At 33.6% G+C, this 23,329-nt stretch overlaps 1 protein-coding gene and 1 long non-coding RNA gene across 3 annotated transcripts in view; both read right to left on the bottom strand.

Annotated features, from left to right (window-relative positions):
• LOC111510481 (uncharacterized) overlaps positions 1 to 4,760 on the bottom strand; it is a 63,917-nt gene extending 59,157 nt beyond the window's left edge. Inside the window, exon 1 of the mRNA XM_074178325.1 lies at positions 4,621 to 4,760. The gene's annotated coding sequence lies outside the window, so the exon portion shown is untranslated. The remainder of the gene's footprint in view (positions 1 to 4,620) is intronic.
• A 1,413-nt stretch (positions 4,761 to 6,173) lies between these two features.
• LOC141483587 (uncharacterized) lies at positions 6,174 to 9,210 on the bottom strand. Of its 2 annotated transcripts, XR_012466173.1 has the most exons (4): positions 8,057 to 9,210; positions 7,403 to 7,602; positions 7,000 to 7,163; positions 6,174 to 6,387 (listed from the first exon to the last, which is right to left on the bottom strand). It is a non-coding gene; the product is annotated as an uncharacterized lncRNA (long non-coding RNA). The 2 variants fall into 2 exon arrangements; XR_012466172.1 differs by having other exon boundaries at positions 7,403 to 9,210.
• Between the last annotated feature and the right edge of the window lie 14,119 nt (positions 9,211 to 23,329).

Raw genomic sequence — 23,329 nt, 5'->3', positions numbered from 1 at the left:
TCGTTTTTTTAATGTGTTAATAAATTTTGACTTGTAAGGCCAAAATTTATTCTTTAATAAAATTTTTCTAACACTTTCTCTCTTGTAATCGGTATTTTTTATAATATCGGTTATGCTCGTTTGCCCGTGTTCAATAACTTTTAAACAAATGTTAAGTTGGGCATCTTCATCATATTTACTTGGAGTGTGCTTTTTCTTAAATTGATTTGCTACGGATCCTGTTTCTCTGAATTTCGATATTATCCTTGACACACCTAGTGTCAAGGATAATATAAAAATTTTATTCAACGTGATTAAACATCCTTACCGCCCTAGTTAGTGTTTATAAATAATCTGTAAATACTGAATATTGAAATTTTTATGTAATTTCAACTCTAGTAATTTTATTAATACTTATTGCAGTTTTTGAGTTGTGTCTGCTTTTTCAAAATTGAAAGTACTGACGTTTGTTTAAGAAAATAGCCAAGTAATTGAAACTTTGCACCAGTCATGTTAAAATTTTTATAGCACATTTTTAATTCCTCTCTAAAAATTTCCGTATTAGTAAAAATGTATCAGAAAAGTTAAACTTTTCAATTTTTTTTGACAAACACTGAACATCAGTGGGTCGCAGTTGGCCGCATCATTTTAAGTTAAATTTAAAGCACAAACAAGTGCCGAAGTTAAACTTCATTGAAACTTTTCGAAAAAAAGTTTCCCATATGGTGCGCACTTTAATGGTGACACTGTATACTCCACAACCCTAAGGCATGACCCTAAGGAAAGGAAAGAATTGCATACACGGAATAACCTATGAGAAAAAAAACTCGATCGACCTTGAGTACACAGATCATGAACCATGAGCATTTATATACATACATACGTTCCAAATAAAGTCATCACAGCCGCCGCTATCGACAACTCCTACAAGTATAAGTGCACCTAGCTGTCAAAGTTCGAAAGCAGCACTGTAATACATCCTTGGAAAGCTGTGTCATCGTTTGGACTGAATGTGTCGACCTTCTGCACACGTCGTATGAACGTCCTAACTTCGATCTTGAGGCAGAATATCAAGGTCAAACTAAAATTTCGAGGCCAAACTCATGATCACGTACTTTAATATCATTCTCTTCGAATGTCTTTCCACATACACCACATGTGGTGGCATTATTGAAATCGTGTTCTTCCTCAACAGTTAAAGGGTTCATTGGATCGACATTTTTCAAATATTTGTGATATATATTGGTGACGTCAGCCTCCAAGTTTGAAATGAAAACTTTAGATGCATCAGCCCCTCTATACAAAACGAATTTTGAAATTGAATCATCAAAAGAGCATTTTATGAGATATGAGAAAGCGTATGCTTAGATCGATCTGTGAAAGACTTGGCTCATTTGTATGTACTGGTTTAAAGATTGATTCCAAATCAGCGCACACCAACTTGCATTTTCGTGAACTAATGGAAATTAAACGAGTGGTTAATGATACGCACTCATTCGAGGTCATTCATTGCTAAAGTTAACTAATTATATTTGGAGAAACTCACTGATTATTGTCACTGAGTGTGAATGAAACATTTTAATTATTCTCCATGACATATAATTATTGACGACCAAAAGTTGCTGAAATAATTATCGAAGGTAATGATGCCGATAAAATATTTAATTCTATGCAATATCATATAGTTTTTCATTAACTGCAGACATTATTATTTAAAAACACGTTTTGGTGTCTTTTTTTTAATTACTTGGAGAACAAATATATTTCAAAACCTTCAGAAGGATATCATCATGATATGACAGTGAGACTGTCTCTCGACGCAAGACGTGTATCGTCCACATATATACGCCATGACGCTAAAGAAAGAATTGCATACACGGAATAACCTATGAGAAAAAAACTCGCTCGACCTTGTCTACACAGATCATGAACCATAAGTATTTATATACACAAGTTCCGAATAAAGTCAGCACAGCCGCCGCTATCGACAACTCACACAACTCCTACAAGTATGAGTGCACCTAGCTGTCAAAGTGTCGAAAGTGTAGGACTGCAATACCTCCTTGGAAAGCTGTGTCATCATTCCATCATTCCGACTGAATGTGTCGACCATCTGTACACGTCGGTCGTATGAAAGCCCTTACTTCGATCTCGAGGCAGAATATCAGGGTCAAACTAAAATTTCGAGGCCAAACTCATGATCACGTACTTTAATATCATTCCCTCCGAATGTCTTTCCACATACAGTGTGTAACAATGAAAACTTAACAGATATGTTTTTGAATATAAAAAGTAAGATTTTAAAAAAAGCTCGGATACGTCGATTTCTAATTAAAGGGGGATACCTTTCAGACTAATCAGATTTTTTGTAGTACGCACCCCCTCGGAGGGGTGCGTCCGACGACCCTTATTTAGATAGAGAAAGTAGGTCGAGTGGCACCTCATTTTAAAGGTCTTTCGAATACCTTTACATCTCTGTTAAAAGAAAATTTTCGTAACGATTAGTTTTCGAGATAATTTGAAGACCACTCGGTAACTTGTATGCCTAAATAAAAAAAGTTTCGAGCCGTTCTTATCAGTTTTTTGTTAAATAAAATCCCTTTTTTAAAATCAATATCCACTCCTCTTCTTCCAGTTTTCATTAGTACATCGTTCAATTGTTTTGTTTAAACGGGTCGTGTATTGTTATTTGTTTAAACATGCCTTACACTACTGCTGAGAGGGTGTCTGTTATTGCTTAATTTTTTAGCAACGACCAAAATGCTAATAGAACATCCATTTTATTTAACGAGCAAAACCCTGGTAAACACCTAAGCAGAAATCACGTTCTGGATTTGGTCACAAAATTCAGGGAGACAGGTTCGGTTTTAAATAAGAAAAGAAATGTTCAGAGAACAGGGTAGTGAATGACGATAATGCGATTGGAGTGATTGGTCAAGTCATCGACAATCCCAGGTTAAGTACCAGAGGTTTATCAGCAATGGCCGGAATAAGCCATATGAGCGCATGGAGAATCCTTAAATTCCATCCTTACAAAATTAAACTTGTTCATGAACTCAATGAGGATGATTTTGACTGAAGACAGGAGTTTTGTGAGGGCATGAGTGAGAGATTAATGCAAAATCCCGAACTGCTTTATAACATCTGTTTTTCGGACGAACTCATTTTATTTTAATGGGTGCGTGAACCGTCACAACTGCCGTTATTGGTCGGATGAAAACCCAAGACAATACGCAGAAATACATACCCAACATCTCCAAAAGTTGATGGAAATTTAACCGGTGATTCTTATTTACAACTTCTTGAAGAAGCAATACAACCTAGTATAGTTGAAATAATTGAACAGGATCCAAGATGTCAAGATGAATTTATCCATTTTCAACCAGACGGTGCACCACCCCATTATTCCCAGCAGGTTCGAAATTTTTTGAATAATCATTTTGAAGGACAATGGAATGGCAGAAGAGGTCCAATTGAATGGCCAGCACGATCACCAGATTTAACACCACTGGACTACTTTTTGTGGGGATATTTGAAGTCTAAAGTTTATGCTACACAGCCAGCCAATTTGGATGAATTACGTCGTAGAATTATTGATGAATGCCGAGCTATAACTTCTGAGATGTTAAATAATGTAAGAGCAAAATTCGAACAAAATCTTTATTGTTGCATGGAGCAAAATGGTGCACATTTTGAACATTCACTCTAAATTTCCTATGTGAATTACCCTTATTAGGTGTTACTTTTTTGTGTGTGCTTTAAAAACAATTATTGGGATTTATTAAACCCAAAACAGTTTTTTAAACTTTTCTGTGTCATCAGCATTCAAGGAAATCAACAGGTTGTATTCGTTGTGTAGGTAAGTTTTTAGTATGATTCACTTTTTTATCAGAAGCATATAATATCCACGTCAAAAGGCAACCTTCATAAGGAGGTGCCACTCAATTTACCTAAAATGTGAGAGTGATAACCAACCCCATCCCCCGAAAAAAATCTCCTCATAATAAACAAATAATTCTTACTTTTTTACGAAATCAAATGGACACGTATCAGCAGGTTGTCATAAAAAGCAAAAATTTGTTTTTTATGAAAGTTCTGAACGTGAATTGTACCTTAAAAACAATTTGATTTATTTTTAAAAGAGTTGAACTCAATAAAAATACGTTTAAATCTTCAAATTACCTCGAAAACTAATCGTTACAAAAATTTTCTTTTAACAGACATGTAAAGGTATTCGAAAGACCTTTAAAATAAGGTACCACTCGACCTACTTCCACTATCTAAATAAGGGTCATCGGACGCACCCCTCCGAGGGGGTACGTACTAAAAAATATCTGATTAGTCTGAAAGGTGTCCCCCTTTAATTAGAAATCGACGTGTCCGAGCTTTTTTTGAATATTCAAAAACGGCTCTGTTAAGTTTTCGTTGTTACACACTATATACCACATGTAGTGGCATTATTGAAATCGTGTTCTTCCTCAACAGTCAAAGGGTTCATTGGAACAAATATTTGTGATATATGATGATATGATTCACTGTAGTTGAACCTTTATATCTATGTAATGAATGTGAGTCAGCTCCACGTAAATCGAATCAAATCTAAGGTACTTAGTGTATTTTCTTTATGAATATTTCACTTACCAAATGCAAAAGCAATCCACTTTGTCTCCCAATAAGTGAATAACAAAAACAACTAACAATTAGAAACGTAAAATCGAGTATAAATATTCTCAAGAAAGAATCAGGAGAAACATTTTGCCTTTTTTGCTGAGGGTCAGGCACTATCAGCGAACAGTATCTCTAAAGGAAACCATACACTTTTAATAAAATATCATACTTGTTCATTTCACTGAAAATGTCAATCACAAATGAAATTATATTGGAAGAGATAAGAAGAAATAGGCAGGAAATAAAAATTGGTAACTGAAGCAGTGGAAGTGAAATTGAGTTTGAAATTGGAAGACTTAAACCGACGCATCAGCGTTTTAGAACAAGACAACGATAAAATCACAAACAACTTTGAAAGATTGGAAAGGAAATCTAAAGAAAACAATATCATTATTTCTGGTTTGAAAGCAAATCCGGAAGATGTATCAGCAGACTTCATCAAAAAGGAATAAAAAAATCTAGTCGGTGTAAACATTGTTGAAAGTGATTTAAATAATGTCTATCCACTTGGTAAAGCAAAAAATGCCCTAATAAAAATTGAATTCACATCGTTTCTCAAAAAGGTAGCCATTCTGAAAAACGCTAAAAATTCGAAAGGTTCCAATATCTCAATCGCTAGTGAATTGACAGTTAAACATCGAAAACAAAATCAAATATTGCACCCCACCACTACATTCATCCGTAAATTCTAGGGCGGAAGAAGGCGAAAAACCAATAATGTCAACGCGAATAAACAGCGGAAGATAAATTTTCCTTTTTCTTTTTTTTATAAACTCAAAATGAATAGCTATCTGATATACTTTGATATTGAACAAATAGAAACAAATATTATCAGCAGTAACATGTTTTTTCAGGAACAGGTTTTTCCGGGTTTTCCTGCAGCTGAAAAAGCAAATGCGCCACTGGAATCAATGAAGTCGCCCCGGAGCGCCAATTAATTTTTATTGTTGATTTTATTTTTTTTTATCGTTGTTTCATTAATAAAAGTCCCATATACTATATTCCATTAAAAATCTCGAACTGTCCCTTTTTCATATGAATATACGAAGTGCAAATAAAAACTTAGATGAGTTGAAAGTTTTACTATCGGATGTGATAAATATTTTTGATTTCATTGTGATCACAGAAACTTGGCAAATACCAGATATCCCAATTTCCCCACACCTGATATTGATGGCCAAGCACCAATCTCCCGCAATGGGCCATTGCGTATAGGTTTACTCTGGCCGACAGCAGCCCCGGTACAAGTTCCCATCAGATCATTTTAAATTCCCAGCACTGGGCCTGCACTCTCATATATCTGAAAATGCAATAGGCCAGTAACAGCCTTGTTACTGGCCTATTGTTACTGACCCCACACCTGATATTAATGGCCAAGCACCAATCTCCCGCATTAGGCCATTGCATATAGGTTTACTCTATATATATATATATATATATATATATGAATGTTCGACATTTGGGTTAAAAAAATATTACAAATAGAAAAAATAAAATAAGTATCATAACTGAATGAAAGAACCTAATTTATTATTCATTTTATAAACACAACATAAAATTCTCAAAAAAACATATTAGATGAAATAAAACATTTCTCTGACAAATGACAATTCCATTACTCCTTTCTTCGTCTTTCTCGACCCCCTTTTCTATCTGGTGCACTTCTCAGCCATACCTTTATGGCACCGTCCACTTCGACTGCTGTCATTTCCCGTGCCACGGGATTTTTCCTTACCACAGCTGTAAAATATATATAACTATTATATACCATGTATTTTTATTTTTTAAATTGTCGAGGGTTTATGAAAATGTTTTGATGAAAAAATCTGTTAACATCACAAATTCTTCTCAAATTTCAAATGATTTATCAAATATTTTTGAAAATTGTAAGTATCAAACATTAGTTTTTATCCATAAAATAGATTTGAATAAATCTGCTCCTTATTTTAAAAACATTTTGAAAAAATTTAATGAAAAACATTGTTATTTTACTAGGGGACAAAATTATTATATTCTAAATCTAATTAACTTAAAATCAACACAATAAGATTCAATTTTTTTCAAAGGGGTGTTCAGTATAACAAATAATCAAACGAAATAAAAATGAAAAATCTTAATTGTTTCAAATTTATTTTGAAAAAAAAACATTTTTTTGAACGGAGCTGAATTATTTTTCCAAGAAAATATTATTTATTGCTGTATTTCTCACCGTTGTCATTTGAACATGTTTGGTTATTATTTATATTCAGATAGTTATGAAAGTTTGTTAAATATAGTTTTAGAGCTAAATAAAGTTATTTTATTCTATTCTAATTTATGGAAACTGAGATGGATTATGGCTTATATACCTACTATCATTTTCAGAGTATTCTCATACTCTTTGAAACTCAGTTTTTGGTTTCTCCCTGACCAATTCATATTCAAAGCCAGATCATGGCTTATTAATTTCGAAAGTAGTATCAGTATCTAACAGTATCAAACCCATCTCTGCCTCCGACAACGGAAAGGGATGAACACTGAAAATATAAACAAAAGAAATTACTAATAAACTATTTCTGAGAAAGCATTTTTTTTGTTTAGTGTATACCTTTCCCATATACAAAATATGAATTCAAAGAATTATTATTTATTAATGAAAATGGTGAAACTTCATTTCTGTAGATTTTACAATTTCTAGGTAGATATATGTAGATAAATTATGTTCAATATCGTGATTCATCCACAACAAATTATTTTAGGTTCTAACTATACTTACAATTTCTGAAAAAGTTAGATCATTCTTTAAATCTGTATCAAATTCTATGAGTTGTTCTTGTGATGACAATGGCATCTTTTGAAGAAGCACATCATCATTTTCCATTGGATCACTCTCTTTGGAAGTGTGTACTATCTGGCTGAGATATTGGACATCTTTGGTAAGAACCTCAACTTTGGTTGATACTTGCCTAACTAAAGCTGTAACGAATAAAGGAAAACATAAATAATTGTTAACAATAATTGCATTCCTAAACATACTTGTTTAGCACACTCAAAACGAATAAACAGTCTAGGATATGATTCACCCCAATGCTAGTGAGGTTTTGAACTTAAAACTTTTGATACATTTTTTCTTTTTGAGAGTGTGTTGTAACAGGGTTCTTAATTCTAGCTATATACCATTTGTTGAATTTTGACAAATATGTTATTTTAACAAATGATTAGGCTAAAATTAAGGGTCACAGTGTAGCACACTCTCAAAACAAGGCAGCTAATGAGATCATTAGACAGAAAATTCTATACTGGAAGAGAATTTCTCACTAATCAGCCCTTACCACTTACTGCAACCCCAAGAAAATATTTATGTACACATACACACTTGCACACACAAAAATACATACATATCTATTTTTGCCCAATTTTTATCACTTACTCTCAATCCTCCTAACAGAGTCGTATATGTTCTTGAAAGTATACACTGGTTCTGAAGTTAACTCAAGTGCTTCTTGAAGGCTGCTTCTTTTCAGATTGCTTGTAGATGGGGTAATATCAATATTTGTCCGATGTAAATTTAACTTTTGAACCAATTCAGTAACTCAGTGAGAGCTGTATGGGTAATATTATTCCTAATGCTCCACCTCTTGAGAAATGTTGTGTATCGTTCTCGATAACTCTTCCTCTAGCAACATCCGTATTAGACGCACGGTTTTCAATGGAAGCTTCTTGCAGAAGCTCATTTTCAGAGAAAACAAGTGAAATATGCGATTCACATTCAGAAACAGAAGATTCATCATTTTCAAAATCCAATGGAACATTTTCAGGATTCACTTCAACGCGAGAATCTTGTAGTAATTCAGTGACATTATCTTGTTTGTTTTGTTTGTTTTCTATTGAATGGAGTTGGATGGTGTTAAATATATTTTCTTTAACAGTATCATAATTTTTAGCCGGATTTTTCTTCACGAAGCTTGTACTAGCTTTGGAGTCCAGATCCGTTAAATACAAAGAATTTTCAATTTGTTTTTTTATTTGTCTATACTTATAAGCTTTACTATATTTGCTGATATTAGACATTATGGAATTACATTGAAACAAGTAAAAATCTGAGACAAGTATTTTTTTTTACTATTCTCTGTAATTATGTTTGAAAACTTTTAAGTTATGATACTTACTTATTGATGAAACAATTGCCGCTTTGCGACATTTTTCTATTCATTTACAGGCCACTGTATCACATCGTCAAAGAATTATAATTTGAATATTAAAACTACATAAACATAAATAATCTAAAAAGTTGTTAACAAAATTTGATATTATATGACAATTGACAGTGTGGCAGTTGAGGTTGGAACAAATATTAGAGGTTAGTAAATTTGGAACCATTTACTGATTAATGGCCAACAATAGGCTTACGATAGAAAACATTCAATGACTTAACTACTATAAACCACTACTGGCCCAATGTTGGTTATTTGGTGAAAGCCTGCAACTGAAGGGCATATATTAGCCCATTGACAATTTGCCAACACAGGCACTTTCCCATCATAAACTTCAATGGGCCGGACTTTTGCCATCGTTGTATTGTTTGTTGGGATATCTCTGATTAATCTTAATGGGTATCAACTATTCTATAACGAAAGTTCTTTCAACCAAAACGATGGAACAATTATTTTTCTGAAGGAGAATCTAAGCTGTACACAGTAAAAAATATTTGAGTGTAATTTTAATAAATGTGTTTTCACAAATCACTCCGATTGAATATAACACCAAAATATTATACATCTGCCATATTTATCAAGATGATAATATTATGGTGTAACTTATGTTCCATTATGTAGTGATTAATCCAATGGCGGTGTTTTATACAGTTTGTGATGGAAACATTCACAAACTTCAACATATCTCAGAGTTACTTTAAACCTGGTATAAAAAAGTACACCAAAGTTATTAAGATACACTAATTTTATTAGATTATGACAAATAGGAGTTAATATCGTACAAGAATATGACATATTCTTGATCACTTAAATGTTTATTTTTGTAAGAAATACCATATTTTTACAGAAATAAAGTTGTTATTTTTATAAGAGCTTTATATATTTATTACATTTAATTCAGAAAAAAATGATCAAATTAATTAGTGGACAGTTAACAAGATAGTTCATGGTTGAGGAGTAATTAAAATCTCTTGAAATATGGTGCAAAGATTTAAAAAATTATAATTGTGTTTTTTGTTTCTCCTAACTTATTATTTATAATGTTCAATGCATGGTGTCTTCGTTAACAACAATGAAGACCTCGGCCAATCGAACCACTAGACCTGACCTCAGGTCGAGTGCTCCAGATGATATTGAATTCGTTTTGGAAAATGAGAAGGGCCGAATTTATTAGGTCTATTCATTTTCCCCCCTCAGACTGATACAAGCAAATAAGCCTGATGTAATTCTCCTCGACCATCAAAATAAGGCGAAATTTGTCGTGGAGTTTTCACATACGGGTAAGGCGAATATCGTCCGAAAAGAGAAGGAAAAACGGATGATTTGTCGAGATTCACTCCTCGAACTTCACAGACTCTACCTAGACCACTCTGTTAAAATTATTGTTCTGATTATTGGAGTCCTTGGTGGAATGATTCTCTCCCTACTCTCAAATCTTAAGATCATACCGGTTTGCCGCTATACGGCAGAACTCTTGGCTGGACAGATGCAGAAGTCTATCATTCTTGGCTCACAGTAGGGGGTGAATGACGGGTCTGGACCTCCCTCCAAGGGTATGCCCCCCCAGATCCAAAACACTCACTGTGACCTTGATTCGTTTTTTTATTTTCCGCCTATGAGTTGACCTTGAGTTGCGTGTAACATAATGAGGTGGAACCCCTTTTTTACTCTCCGCCCATGACTTTGGCATTGGGTTGTGTGTGATGTCATGACTATGAACCCCTTTTTACTCTACGGCTATGATTTGACCTTGCATGGTTATACGTCACATGACCTTGGAAATTTCCTAAGCGATTTCCAGCTACGAATACGTCATATGACCTTGGAAAAAATTCTGATCGATATTGACCTCAGAACACGTCATATGACCTTAAACACAAAGTGTGGTTGGAGAACCGGCTTTGCCCTTGATACATGAGCTCAAATATAAAGCAGATGTAACCTTGAACCCCCTTCCCTCCTGATAATGTTTCTATAAGTATGGACTTTCATACTTTCACATTCAGTTCATATAATCTCAAGTGTTCGAATAGGTGATTAGTATTTGTTGAGTTTCAAGGTGATAACGAGAAGTAACTAGCAATCCAAGCAGTGAGTGTTGACATCGTCATAGAGGTGAACATATTTTTATATTCTCAAACTGTAATTTTCACTATTTTTTTGAAATGGATAATTTGAAATTTGACATTGAAAAGATTAATTTTGCAATTATTCAACGAAATGAAGTTTTAGAGCAGAGACCCATAACATCATTGATTGCCGATAAGGGTTATAAAATTGAAAAAATGACTATGCTTTCTACACGATATGGTAAATCCATCTAAGTAGTTTTATTGGATGAGGAAAGTAATACTTCTTTCAAATCGTGGCTTCCAAAACGTGTCACGGAGCAATTCACAGAGGACATTATTCGTGAAGTGAATTCAACCAAATATAAATTCATTTTTACATATATGGGTCAAAGTTCTCAGGATTATCCTGGTGCCAAGACCCGCTCATTGGTAAACTTTGATATTTTAGATTGAAGGTGTTGAGTATGTCTTTATTCTCTTTGTAAATAGTGAAAATATGGTTTATTTATATGAAATATGTATCAACTCTCTCGCTTCAATCATGGTCAAATTTCAAGTGAGTGTTTTTTTCCATTTACAATATATGAATGTCCCAAACTAATGAATGTGATTTGTGTTTTTTCAGAGCATTCTGCAAATATGTGGATGCAATATTCAGCACAAGAGTGGCCGGAAGCTGTGGATTTGGATTCTGCCATAAGACAAATGGCTTGGGAAATGGCTGATCTGAGTTTTGACGCTCTACATTCATCAAATTATGATTTAAGTGTATGTTATGATGCTGAGGAAGTGCGAAAACTTTTGGAGCTTAGTGAAAAGTATGAACTTGGTGTGGCATTGTGTCATAAATATTCGTATGGAAGCAGGAATTTGGATGACTTCTGTAAGCTAATAATTGAAGCAGACTTGAAACATTTTCTTTACGATATATGCACCTACCTGCCGCAGAATATTATAGAGAAATATCAATTGGAACCGCGAAGTCCTAACCCACAACTGGAAGAATCATTAACTGATGGTGATGTAAATAATTGAAATCTGTTGTATATGTTATGAATAAAATAATGTTCCATATTTGCCTATATCTAATTGTTTGGTGTTTGCTGGAAACTTCACCTTGCGTGTTTCAAATTCTATTTTGATTTCGACAGTGGATGACTTCATAGCGTCGGGTTGATCGGAGCAGTCGATGATGAATAGTGGATTGTTGCGAAAGCTGCCAATATCCATCATCGGCTCACTCATAATTTTATCGTAGTAGCTGCGTTGGAAGTTTTCATATGCATAGTAGGCTGATGAGTCTAACTTCTTATCGAAATCCAGATTCCAACGCTCATATGGATATACGTCAGAGTTCAGAGATAGTCGAATATTATTAATGTTCATATGTGAGAATTTAGTTACATCTTTTGATATATTTTCGGATTGATTAGTATTTTGAAAGCCGATAATGATATATCGTGGTCTTTCGAGACTGTTGGTTGTCTTCACAGACCATATATCTGAGGATGTATCACGAAGTGTGGGTAATTCATAAAGGTTCCACATACGATAAGCCACCTTCACTTTAGCATTATTCGAATTTTCATTGATGCGATTCAATATTTTCAATTTCTGGCGATCTTCCGGCACAATGTGTCTAATTCTCCATTCTATTTTATTGATTTCCAAATCTGCATCAACTTCTCCAATAAATGAATTTTTGAATGAGCGTGCTATAATCAAAATGAGCTCATGCTTCACATTCAATATTCCTTTATTGTAATCTTCAGCAAAACCCATGAGATACTTCAAGGGTAATTTGCCGCTGAATACCTTGCTGACGGAATCCAATATATCTTGTTTATTCACATCAAGACCCCATCCTATCGGTAGTAGTGAATTTGCTTGTGTTTGTCCGAATGATATCATCGTTTTCATTGTTGTAGTTATACCAGGTTTTCGAACAACGACCACTTGTTCACCCTCCATTTCATAGCGAATTTCATCGAAGAGAAAGGCGAGGGCGTTATTGGATAGGTAGCACTGCTTTGTGGTATCAGATGGTATGAACTTCCCCTCGATATAAATGTAACTGTCCGCTATATCCAGTATAATATCTTGAAAATTGATTGGAATTCTTATTTCAACTGAATTTTTGTAATATGGTGAACCATACGGCTTATATGTATGCTCATGATGGCTAATGAGGGAATGGTCGATCATGGGCTCCTCGAATATCTCCAATTTATCACTTGTGGTGATTGTCGCCATGTTATTACTATTTTTTATATCGCACCTATAAACCAATGGATTTGAGAAAGTTCACGCTACTAGCGCTTATTCTATATCTTGATCGTTTGGCTAACATATGTGGAATGAATCGACTTTAAGATTTCCCCTCCTTTAAATGCACATGACTATACTCTCTACCAAATGCATCACGTTGATTCATCAACTGCCGCTGCTGCAATCGATGGCTATTAAAGCACAATCCCATTTTTTTACAATAATTGTAGAGTTTATAACTTCATCAAAGATTATCATCTGCTCAGCGCTGGAAAGTAATAAATACTGAGTTACTATTTTATCAGCTCCAGCTTTATATTGATTTTTTCACAGATGATCATCGCTCACCATCGTTTTTGGTCAATTGTTTGAATACTCATCGAGGGTTGTTTTTTCAAATCAGATTGCATCGATTTGATATCCTTTTCCATATGCTCACAATTTCTCACAGTTGCTACTAACTTCAGTCCAAGCGCAATGAGGTCTTTTCTAGCAGATGAGGAATGTGTTTCTACTCTATCTAATCTCAAATTAATTTTATCAATGTCAGAATCTATTTCTCCTCTAATCTTTGAGATGTAAAAACCAACATAATCACGATTAACACAATCCGTACTCTCTTCAGGTTGTGCTATATTTTTCAAACGTTTATTTTCCATATCGAAGTTTTCATCAGAAGTCAATTTGAAACCGACTCCACTCATTTTTGTGATACACTTATGACGGTCGTCGATGTTGTGAATCAACATATGAGAAATGATGATTGTTATAGCTTTATCAATTCCAATTCAACTATTATTTTTTCACCATTGAAATTGATCAGCTTACCATTATCATCCAATATGCGTAGAGTGATATTGTCGAGATACTGACGACCACCAGGTTGGATTGGCATATATATAATATTTTGTGGCTCCTTGGTGAGTTTGTAACCGGGCTCTACATCAATATCAAATTCAAAGATGCTATGGATTTCATCACCATTTGAATATGCTCCAGCTGTAACATTACAATCCACACGAATTATTCTTACCTTATTGATATTCACAGGCAATGTTGATTCGTGTGTTTCACCACAACCTAACACATTATTATCAAACCCCAAAAGTTCAGCAATGGTGTTTTCATGTATGAGATTGATGAAATATTTGGAACGCATTTCACATTTCAGAGTGTTGTTGTTTGCATGTAGGAGAAATACTTCGTTGATATTTTCTTAATCTCCATTTTCTAGTTTCAGTTCTTTGGATTTGATAGATCTTTGAATCACCTTATTGATTTCATCAATTTCATATGCCCCAGGTGGAATGTTTATAATAGTGGGGGGTGAGTTTATTGTCTGCGAATAGCCGATAACATTATTTTTAGCATCTACATTAAATATGGAGTTGTAGGAGTAGAAACCGTGTAATTCCCACCATAATTACTGGTGGCATCCAATTCGATGGGAGGGTAGAAGTTGGCGCTCAACTCGCTAGAGTATCCCGACAATGAAAACGTACGTGACATGACTGATGAATTTTCACTGATTCAAGTCTTTTTATTGCTGGCAGCAGAAATTGTGGAGTAATAGTCGCTTTTTCGACGCTCTATCCATATCACTATGTGTGACTACATTCACATCATTCGCTTTACAATAACAACAGAAAATGTTTCTTGTAGGTGTACCATCAGTCACATCAGAACAGCTGCTGCCGCCGCTGGTATAATTGTAATGGTCTTGGCAGTACTGATACTTCATCACATCAATATCATTTTGTAGGTTTTGTGGTAACTTATCCCATACAGCTGCAATTTCATGTGGCGCCCACCCAATCATCACCTCTTTCGGCATATCAGCGAGTTATTCTTTACTCATTTTTCGAAAAGTGCGTGCTCTGGAATATGCGATCAATGAATGACTCAACCTTTTGATACTCTTTCTGTTCTGTGCTGGTGTTATTTCCATGATTTGTTCTGGAGAAACTTCAAACACAAATGACCACACCATACTGTGTTGAATTGTTGTTTACGCTCATAGTTATAAGTAATAGTATTGAGAGAATTTGATCCCTTATAGAAATAGAAAATCAATTCTTTGGGAGGGGGTAAATCACCAAAACTATCAAAATATTTCACAGAAGTGCCACTTTTTCTATATGCTACCCAATGTGTTCCTCGGCCATGTCGACTATCCAAATTTACTATGGCAGATTCATATCGGTGTGGTCTTGATCAGTTTGTGAAACTGACTCATCACTAATTGATTTGAGAAATGTGGAAATGTGAATTAGCGTTATAACTGAATTGATCGATACTTTTACTGAGCGAGTTGATGAATTTGATCAGTCAGTCATTAAACCTGCACTTGAATAGTATGTATGGTCAAAACCGTTGAAAAATAAATCTGCTGATTCAGTTACTGCAGCTATGGTAAGTGTGTTGGAAGATGCAAAGCATGTGCCGAGAAACTTACAATCTGATCACGGTAGTGAGTTCTATAATTCAAAATTTTCATCGTTAATGAGGAAACACCTTATCAATCATTACTCAACATTCAGCACAAAAAAATCTTCAATTGCCGAACGAGTTATCAGAACTTTGAAAAGTTGGCTCTATAAACAATTTTCACTTCAAGGTCATTACAAGTGGTTGGAAGTTCTTCCTAAAATTACCAATCAATATAACAACAAAGTTCATCGCATCATTGGCATGAAGCCTGCAGAGGTAAAACCATCTACAAAATTGATCGTTTATACAAAATCTGAGAAGTCAAGTGGTAAACGTGAAAAAAGTCAATTCAAAATTGGAGATATGGTACGAATTAGTGAATTTAAAAACATATTCGCCAAAGGTTATACTGCAAACTTCACCACTGAACTTTTTAAAGTTGTGAAAATTAATAGTACAGAGCCTATAACTTATGAGCTAGAAGATGTGGATGGACATTCTATCAAAGGTTGCTTTTATAAAATGGAGTTGAATGAAGCGAAAGATCCCAATACATATTTGGTTGAACGAGTTTTGAAAAAGAAAGGACGTCGCCTATTTGTGAAATGGTTGGGATTTTCTGGAGATCATAACTCTTGGATTGATGAAAGTTCATTAATGTAAATGCAGTATTATTGTTCTTGATGAAAAATAAAGATTTATAAATGAAATTGAATTTTTTTTGAATTTCACTCGTTGAATCGGCTTCTTGCACAACCGGTGTTACTTGATTCATGATGAGGGAACAAGTGGTCTGTTACTTGCAGTGTGAAGCTGAAAACCTCCAATCTTTCGACATTGACAATGAATGACATCACAAATCCTTGGGATATTTTGTGTCATATGACCTCGATATATGAACACAACTTTGCGTGTCTCATGACCTTGTATTATGATTACGTCATATAATCTCAGACATGAAGTTTTGAAACTCCAATCATTCGAGTTTAACATTGAATGACATCACAAGTCGCTGAGATATTTATATCTCATACGACCTTGTGTTATGAAATGTCATATACCCTCTGACATGGAATTTTGGCCCTAACGATTGACTTTGTCTTCGACAGATAACTTTCGAATGTAATGAAGGATAATCTCATTCTCTTTTCTGAAAAATATCCATTGATTTGACTTCATCTGAGTCATCCATCTCAATATAGGATGTAGAATTTTTTGAACTGTGGCATTGACGACATTTAATAATCAATGCTTCAATCATTTTATTTTTTTCAGAGATTGAAAATAACTTTCTAATTGTTACTTTCATTATTTTTTTAAATAATCAGATTTGCACTTTTAGTTATGACTAGAAAGTAACATACATAAATATAAATAATATTATATTATATATAAATATACTTTTTTACATATAAAAAGAAAATGCATTACATAACTTTATTTTGTTTTTTTTTTGAAAATGAATGATTAATTGATACGTTCATTATTCATTTTTTCAAATATAAATAATCAATTATACACTTTTAAATATGACTAGAAAGTGATATTCACACATAACTTCATTAGCAACATACAAAAAAATATTTACAAAAGATTTATTGGGGGAGATTTCTCGAACTTGAAACGCATTTTTTCATGTGATAATAATAATATCTTTATTCAGAATAAAAGAAGAATGAATAAAACTAAGAGCCTACATGATTGGCTCTGAATAAGAATAAAATAATACAGATATGAAAATAATATAGAAAATATTATGATACATGAATTGCAAATGTAGAGGGAAAGATAAATTTTACAAGAGATGTAAGATGGAATTTTCATGTATCTCCTTGCTGAAGATTTTAAATTGCCGAATTTTAGGAGGAAGTTTTTTCATGTTAGCAGATCTATCTCGATGAGCTGCTCTCATTTGTTCACATTCCACTTTGAGGAGAGAAACTTGCTCTTCCAATTCAACAAGTTTTTCCCTCTTCGCTCTATATTCTGTTTCGAATCCATTATAAACGTGATACATTTCTAAAATTTTGTCTCTCCTGGATTTCATAAATGAAAACCAATCGTCTGATTTTTCGAGGTCAATCGTTGGGGGCGGTGTGCTTCCAAGGCTAACATCCTCGTATTCAGGAACCTGTGGAATAAAAGGATATGATGAACTAACATCTTGGCGCGTTTGAGTAATGATAATTACCTGTTGGAGTGATGTAGAAGGTCCTGCTATGACTTTCATATCTCTCAGTTTTATCGACGTGTCTTTATCCCTTTTTTCATGTTTCATCTTGTTCCTCCTTCTAGATGGCGACTTCGTGCTAGACTTTTCAGACTTCTTCGCCTTCTTCATTATCTTTTCTTCACTCTTCCGAACTGTTCTGATTGATTGAACTATGTGGAGATCCCATATTCCTCGGATACGTTTACTCCATCTCTAATATATTACTCACAACAGTTTGTGATAAGTTCGGAAGTGATTCATTAAGATTCTGGGTGTCAGTCGCCATCACATTATGAAAGTTTGAGGGATTGTCATTCAACTCCACAGGGTTTGGATTGAATCCATTTAAAAAAGATTTAGCATTGTGCATCTGCTGAATGGAAGTCATCACCGGTTGTGGTATCTCCCCGCCTTCCTGAATGACCACGTTCTAGTGGACAATTATATCCCTGCGCTCCACTTCACACATTTCTGATCGGTTCACAGAGCTTGATGGTTTTAATAAAGCTTCTTTCAACAAAGACATGGTTCTGAAATCATAAAAAATAATAGACAATATAATATGATTAATTTTAATTAGCTAACAAAAAAGTTTTCATCTTTTCTTTTCATCACCTTGATACAAAACAGTGGAAATCTTTCAGAAAAAGCAATTTCAAAAGAAGTAACTCTATACGAAGAAGTAACTTTTAATCACAATGTACCCTTTCTAAAACAACTACTTTCAAAAAAACATGAAACAAAAATTACATTCAAATCAATTACTTTCATATGAACACTGAATCACACAAAAAAATACTTTATAGAAAAACAAAAAACTGTTCTTTACCAAAATTAATTTCATCTTAAAATATAACCTTTTCAGTTTGATATGAATAATATAGTAGGTTGTACTTACATCGAGATGAATTTTCAGCTGCTAAGATTTGAAGGCGTTGATGGAGTTGCTTCACCTGGCTGCTTTATTGAATTGAAAGGAAAAATCAATTTCAAAAAAGAATTCCATATAACATCATCAAAATCTCAATGTTCTTTTAGAAACCTTCAAACTTGTTTCACACTTTTCAAGGTTATATTACGTTTACATAAAAACAACTACTTTCATAGAAAACAATGAATTACATGAAAAAAAACTCTGAACAGATAATTTTATATGGACACTGAATTATACAAAAAAAATTTTAGAATCTGAAAAGAAGGAATCAATTTCAGAAAAGAATTTCATATAACATCGTCACATCTCAACTTCCTTTCACAAACATTCAAATTTTGTTCACAATATTCAAGGTTATATTACGTATAAATGAAAACTCTCTTTCGATAACATCTACTTTCATGAAAATCAGTTGATTTACACAAAAAAAAACTTTTGGAACAGATAATTTTATATAAACACTGAATTGAATACAAATTAGGAATTCAAAAAACCAAACACTCCTGAAAATATAACCCTTTCAATTCGAAATGAATATAGTACACTGTACTTACATTGAGATAACTTCAACTGCTAAGAATCGTTGATGAATATTGGGTTGCTTGAGTCAACTATATCACTTGACTTGACTGTCACTGCAAGTTAGTTTGAGAGATACTACAACAGAATGATGTGTTGTCCCTTCTGATTCTGTTCTGGTGTTTGGAAAGGTCAGCCCTTCCTGGTGGGGGATGGAATTCGAGTCTTATGATTTGTCCCAACGATACAAAATTAAAAATGGAAGAAAAGGGTAGTAAGAGTTTATTGTTGGTAGAAACTAATTTGAGATTTCACATTTGTTCAGAGTGCAGGGTCGTATGATTACAAAATTGTTAGAATTCCGTCTTTATCACCCTATAAAACTTCTCGAATGTCCTAATGGACATTTCGACGGTTTCTACCTCAAATATGCCAATGTACTTCTGAACGTGCTAATGGATTTTACGGTCAAGGTTTCCTACCCGAATTTTTTCTTGATATAAACCAAACAACCTTTTGCATCCCTTCAATAAAAGAATGAAATTGTCTAGACATCAGCAGCATATAACGATAAAATATTTTTTCTCCAAACAAACATCTCGCTTCCCTTCAATAAAAATAATGAAATTGTCTAGACTTCAGAGACATATAATCATAAATTTTTGTTTGAATATCGATATTTTCTTCTCACAAAGTTACAAAACTTATATACTAAACATCCTTCTTTCCCAGAAATGCCGAATACGCGCAATTGTCAGTTTTGGAATAAAATATACTCATTGAATTATTTTGTAAATCATATATTCGTGCTAAACTAATTGTGACTCAATCACTTATGAAAATGAAATCTTAATTCTAATTTATAGTGACATCACAAACGATTTGATCGATTCTTTTCGTCAAGTATGAATTTTCCAAATTGTTAAAAGCAAAAATAAGATTTATAAAATTCAATTACTCGATTGCTCTTCCAATAATGCAATAAGGAGATCTAGGTTTTCATCGATGGTATTGTTGGAATCTTTCATTACTTTCAAAAGAATTCTCAGATTCTGTTGGGAGCTTGTTTGATAAAATTCAATATCGAATGACCCCAAGGTAATGTTTTGGTAGTATTCGGAATTATGAATCTTTTATCATCGTTATGCGACAGAGCGACTTTATTACACATGATATTTATACAAAGTATAAATATCATGTAAATCACTTCTGAACACATTCATCTTTCGCAATATTGTTACACCTGTTTCAACAATCCTATAATGTAATCGTCAATTGAAATCTGATTTTTAATCACGGATTTTTTGACACCCTTAGCCCTTTTAATTTCATTTGACACACTTTGGATGTGATATGCTTTTGATCCAATCCCATGAAAACTGATTATAGGATCATTAGGAAGTTCATCTTTCATTTTTTCAATCACCGACTTCTTAACTGGCACATAGAACTTATTATCCAACGCTTAGTTGGAAGTGTCAAATTTATCAACATTCTCAATGATAAATTCATAAAAATTGTCTGTCACTATTTTCAAAAACAAAGAGTCTGTGTCGGTGTAGAGAAGAAGAGAACGTGATCCAAAATGTTTTTTAATAACACCAAAGAAAAAGTTGTAAATGACAGTTTTCGACATATCCAATATACTAAACCCCAGATACAATGGTTTGTTGTGACAAACCTTAACTTTATCCATATGTATGACTACAAAGTCTTCTGCAATTATGGATAATGTTTTGAAATTAGGGCGAGCTATCAAAGCGTTGGCACCCATTCCTACCCGTATAGATTCCCAATGTGTAACAATTCGAATGTCTCTCCTGTTGTGAACATTTTCCAAAGTTTTCCCATAAATAGAGTTCACATTTAATTTGAAGTAATTCTTCTCAAACTTATTGGTGGCTTCATTTCTCAGTTTAGTATTTAAATCGATATATTTTTTCAACCATTGTGACTGATCGAATCTGAGAACTCTATGGGTTCTAATCAGTTCTAAACCATTACGAAGCGCCTGTTTCAAATTTCTATAATGAACGATATATTTATTTTTATCATTCAAATTAGGTATAAGTTTGGCTATTTTAGATTTTGACCCAGACGGTATGATACTTTCAACCAAAAATGGTAAGTCTGAATGTAAATCATGCAATTCAACGAAGTAATGAATATCAACTTCAAGAATGTATCCTTGAGAATTATCATCTGGAATACTAACGATATCTAGTTTACTTATTTCATCGGAGGTCAACCATGTGAACCCTCCAAAAGGTAGTGGTTGAGACATGCTATGACCATACAGATTTGTTGAAGCTTCATTAGGTAAAAATGATGAAGCTTCATTAGGATTATAATTTGGAAGGAATTGATTATTTGCAATGTGCTGTGTCTCTGAACATTGACTAACACCGCCACGAATACCATTTTGAAAAAAATGCACCATGTCTATATCAGTTAATAATTCCAACTGGATGCCTGTATATTTCAACATAGCGTCCCAAGAAAGACCTGGAGATGTGAAATAATGTGCAGGATCCAATTTATATGTACTCAAACTCAGGTTTCTGAAATTTTCAAAAATATCACATAGTAATAGAACATCTGATTTTAAGTAAATATCAGAATATTCACCCAAATCATGACAATTGAATGTTTTCCATACCTGCTTCACTCTATCATAATCAGTATCAGAAATATGTCTTTCATTCAGTTTGTCGAAAAAGTTCGCCTTTGATGGTATAGATGAATAATTCAATTTATGTAAAGAATCGATGAAACTGTATGGAAAAACACCTTTCTGTCTCATAAGTTTAAATTTATCATTTTCTGGAAAATGTTTTCTCATTTCCACAAAATGTTTCTCATCTAAATTATCGCCCAACTCTTGAAGAGATGCAGTCATGAATTTGAAACTATCAATGAACCTTAATTTCAAAAATAATTTTTTCATTTGCCCATTTCGATTTAATTTGTTTTCCATAAATACATGTTTCGTGAAAAAAATATATTTCTCTTTAGTTTGAGCGATGACCTCAACTTTACTTTTATTGGTGCATAAATCTTTTATGAACAAGTGACAGTCATACCAACTGAGATTATGGAAAATGATCGGAATGAAATTGGGCAATTTGAAATTGAGACTACATATGGAATGTGTAGCACCGGTTCTTTTTTTTCCTGTCAGCTGACAGTGGTCATGAATTTTAATGTCATTCTCTTCGAATGTCTTTCCACATATGGCACATGTAGTGGCATTATTGAAATCATTTTCTTCCTCAACAGTCAAAGGGTTCATTGGAACGATATTTTTCAAATATGATATATATTGGTGACGTCAGCCTCTAACTTTGAAATGAAAACTTTAGATGCATCAATCAGCCCCTCTATACAATACGAATTTTGAAATTGAATCATCAAAAGAGCACTTTATGAGATATGAGAAAGCGTATGGTTCATGAAGATAGGTTCGATTTGTGAAAGACTTAGCAGGATTTGGCTCATTTGTGTGCAGTGGTTTAAGGATTGATTCCAAATCAGCGTACACGGTGAATGGAACTCTCAACTGTTTCTCAATATTTTCAAATTTCAAAATATTTTCAGGGACACATTCACCGAATTTATCAACTCTTAATTTTGTGGTTGGTGTTGTTGTCGATATGTGATTACAATCATTCAATTGATGTCGCAATAAACCCCGCTCATTACTAAAGTATAATAAACAACCATCACAGAAATATTTTCTATGTTCATGTGCGGATATTTGAGATGATACTAATCTCGATAAATCTTTAATCCAACAATAATGACTGTTACCAGAATCATCCATTATATTCAGCCGATTCACATGGCTATTAAGTCTACGTTTCGAATAGTGTAACGGGCCTACAACATCATATGAAACTTTACCGTTTTCGAAACATTTTTCTAAACCATAAACATTGGTAGAGAAATCATTTATAATCTCAAATTTAGGAATATCTTTTAACTTTGCTGGGAAATCCATACCTGCTACATTCAACACGGTAGAGAAGTGAGGAAATAATGAAATTTCACACAC

Source organism: Leptinotarsa decemlineata, unplaced genomic scaffold, assembly GCF_025532065.1.
Source record: "Leptinotarsa decemlineata unplaced genomic scaffold, Ldec_3_MD MMD2_tig00003736_RagTag_RagTag, whole genome shotgun sequence".
Classification (NCBI taxonomy): Eukaryota; Metazoa; Arthropoda; class Insecta; order Coleoptera; family Chrysomelidae; genus Leptinotarsa; species Leptinotarsa decemlineata.
The sequence above is the reverse complement of the archived record's forward strand: the minus strand, read 5'-3'. Positions and strand labels throughout refer to the sequence as shown.